Source organism: Abramis brama (assembly GCF_963993115.1).
Source record: "Abramis brama genome assembly, chromosome: 24".
Taxonomy (NCBI): domain Eukaryota; kingdom Metazoa; phylum Chordata; class Actinopteri; order Cypriniformes; family Leuciscidae; genus Abramis; species Abramis brama.
This window is the reverse complement of record NC_139986.1, coordinates 27205663-27209532: the sequence shown is the minus strand read 5'-3', so window position 1 is coordinate 27209532 and position 3870 is coordinate 27205663. Positions and strand designations below refer to the sequence as shown.

Genomic DNA, 3870 nt, shown 5'->3' with positions numbered 1-3870 from the left:
AATCATTACTGAGTAAGTATACTATAAAAGTATTACTTACTTTTAGTAAGGATCCTACACACAGTTTTATAAATGAGACCCCTGGACAGTTCTCGCATTCAGCTTCATGAGTTCACACTCATGCTTCATCAAAAGTAGTACCTTGATCTGGCAGAGTATAAAACAGGCGCTGGCCTTCCGTCCCCAAGCAAAGCAGCGAGACCCCTCGTCTGCGTATCTCTGGCCATGCATCTCCATCATTATGAACTTTCTGCCACGTCTCAAATGAATCGGTGGCTCCCACTGACAGTCAGAAACAGGGGTTTGCTCTGCACTGAAGCGCTCATCGACAACTTGTGGTGTTTTCACCCTTTTAACCCTTATCTCATCTGACCTAAGTCTACCGGGGCCATCTCCAATCAACGATCCCTTTCCATTCTAAGTCTACCTAACTAACTGTCTAGCTTTCTTCCTGCGCAGGAATAATCGACAAACAGACCTTAGCAAATGTCCTTTAAATGCTTTAATTCTTTCTAGAGGATCTCTCGAGCAGTTCTCAGAGAATCTCCCCCAAGAAGAAGCAAGGCCGGAGGATCTCAGACAAATCCCATTGAGAATCCCACCAGCTAAAATAACACAACAGTTTTTATAGAATATGGAGGTATGGCAAAAATGTCATGCCGCATTACATAATTTCCCCACAATTTGATTGGTTTTCATAGACAAACCCTTCTGTTACCAGATAAAGCAAACTTTGTTTTAATGATTACTTCATTGTTAATCACAAGGTTCTAATTTAGTCATCTGTCTAGTTTCAATTCCCAAATGTGTTATTTATACACTCACACAACCAAAGTAAAAGGCGTATGGCAACACAACATACAACATTCAAAAACAGAGGACAGAACGTTTTAGTGCATTGTGTTTCAAAGTGTTATCATGTTAGGCCTGAAAAAGGAAGTAAGGTTAGATGTTAGAGACATGGTTAGTTTGATATACAGTTAACTATTTTATCTATTAAAAATCTACCACACGGGGTACAATCATAGACTATAAAAAAAGATGGATGACGCAACTTCACTCTCTTCCACTGTTGAAAAGGGAAGCTGCCAATGTCCCAATATGTCTCTGTCACAGTAACAGAAGGAGAAGACTCAGATCTAACGTAAAACAACAGTGTCTTAAACAGGAGGTAAACAGGTGAGCATGGGATTCAGAGTAGCAGGTTTGCACTTAGCTTTAACATTCACAGTTCTCTGTTGGTTGTAGAGCTGACTGGTGTGTGTGCAGAAGTAATGACAGAGATGAAGAAGGACTGAGGACAGGGAAGTTTCCAAGGTTTGTATTCGAGTAAGTCTTTCCATAGGTATAGATGAGACCAGACGAAGGTGCTAGTGTGAAGTAACTGTTTGTATGAGTCCTAATGAGCATGTGCAGGTGATTATAATTGGTGTGATAATGATCTAGTGGGTGGAGCTGACGGGTCTGGTGCTGTGGATGGCTCTGAGGCCCCGTTTACACGTACATGGTTATTTTGAAAAACGGAGACATTTCTCTTCGTTTGCGCCCTTCGTTTACACGCAAACGGAGGATTCGCCAATGAAACCGATTCTTTCTAAAAACTCCGGCCAGAGTGGAGATTTTGAAAATCTTCGTTTGCCCGTTTGCATGTAAACTGAGAAAAACTGAGTTTTAGGCAGCGACGTCACAGAATGTGACTATTTTCGGGATTCTGATTGGCTAAGGTGGGCTTGAGCTTCTCGTTACACTGACACCTACAGGTTTGGCATGCTCTTGACAGCATATACACAGGTTCGTGTGCACGATGTTATTTTTGAAAACAAAGAGGGGTGAAATGTCCGTTTATGAAAATAGCCATCCACGTGTAAACGTAGCCAAAGACTGTGACAGGCCCTAATGATGGGACTGAGTCTGTGCAGAAGTGAGAGTGAAGTGGAGCCGCGGTATCAAGGTCCAGTTTACTGCAGAACAACTCATGTCAGTGTGAGATAAATCATGGAAATGTAGAAATTAAAGTTAAAGCTCCGATCTCCTCCTGAACAAAGTCAGTCGGTGCCTCAGTGACTACTTTACTCAGAGAAGCCATCAGTCTCAGCTGTCAATCATGTCGTCACACGCCCGCTTTTATAGCATTAAATAGCTACTTAAAAAAATGAACAACTGAATTTACATCAGCGTAACAAAAACTACCTAAAACGACAGAAACCATCATTAATTTGAAGTGTAAATTGTATAAATTTAGTTTGTTACACATCCCATTCGATTACATGGAGAGGACGGGGTTAATGAGCTGTACTGGGACCAGCCACCTGGGGGCGATCAAGACGTTTGGCTTCAATTTTTGGACTTGTGTGCAACTAACACTGAGGATGCGTCCGAAATTGGCAAACTTTTCTGAATAAGTAATTACTTCACGACCGCTAAAAAAGTGCATTCTATAGTATTAATGAGTGTAATATGAATGTAATCTGGACGTACTATATTGGCCATGTTGTCATTATCATGTGATCTACCAGTGTCGGTTGCGTCGCTTCACTGTAGTCGGTCAATCTGGGGACTTGTACTGTAAATTCGGACATACTTGTTTTGTCACATACTGCTTTTCACCCATATATAGTAGTGAAGTTTGTGATTTTGGATTCAGCTTAAACCTTTATTCTTTTTCTTCGCATTACTCAACACAGTTTCTCACTAGAGCCTGAAGTGCTGCAGTTCCTCATTATTACATCTGTTATAGTGAGCAATTACTATGAGCTGAACACCAAGTATTGTATACTTCTCAACACAACAGATCTGTACTGTGACGGACGGGTTTGACTCAAATATGCTCTGAATCAGAGAAAACCGAATGTGTAAACTGATATGAAATCAAACAAACCATATATTGTTTGTTTTGTACAATACACTATATGATAAAGTCAATGTAACAAAGATGTTTTTGAGCCTTTTTCAAGTAGGCCTAGCTATCATCTCAAGCTTATAATGAATTTATTACTCATAACTCATTTTATCAGAAGTGAAACTGCTCCAGTTCAGAGCGTTGAACCAGTAAAAGAGTGAAACTGTGAGTTTGAGGTGTAAATCTCATTTGCATTGTCAGGTTTAGTGATTGTGATGGTCTCAGAATAGAGCAGCTCGTCTCCAGTGACCATGTTCAAACCCCAAGAGCTTCATTTCACATTTACTGCTGAATGCAGCTGTTCTCAACTATTACAATTAGGGGTGTAACGAGGGTCACCGTGATTTTGCCAAGTAAGATGTGTTCCTGGATCAACAAATTTTGTTGATCCTGGATCAACATTTAATCAGCCAATCACAAGCCTCTGATGTCATCAGTGTGTGCCGACCAAATCCAAACGGTCCATTTTGAACCTTCCCTCCTCTCTTGCCTCAGGCTGACTGACAAAAGGTAAGTTATTTTGTCTGTCCTCTTTCTTTGACCCTCTCTGCAACTAAAAATCTGACTTTGTAAATGCATTTATTCACTAAAAAATCCTGAAATAGAACACTTAAATGGCATAATGTAATGCAACCGTGAACATTCATGCAACAGCCATGAGCCGTTTAGCTAATAGCTAAGCTTTACTCCACAACCCCTAAAAGTCTTCTTTCTCTCATACCTTTACACACAAATACACATTTAATATTTAATAAAATGTTATAATAATGTTTAGAAATTTAAATAAATTCCAGGTCTTTAAAACAGATTACTATGATTTTAGTCTGAATAAAGTGTGCAAAAAGTATATGACATTTAAAAAAACAGTAGAATAATTGCTTTTTGAATCTGATTGTAATCAATTTTTTGATAATTGCTATCGTCATAATTTCAATATGGGGTAGATTCGCTAATGTTTATCCAAGACCATC

General features: G+C 39.5%; 1 long non-coding RNA gene across 1 annotated transcript; it reads left to right on the top strand.

The window, feature by feature from the left end:
• The first annotated feature begins 683 nt into the window (after nt 1-683).
• Nucleotides 684-2905, top strand: LOC311075671. Its single transcript, XR_014604559.1, has 2 exons — nt 684-1487; nt 1881-2905. It is a non-coding gene; the product is annotated as an uncharacterized lncRNA (long non-coding RNA).
• Nucleotides 2906-3870: the final 965 nt, after the last annotated feature.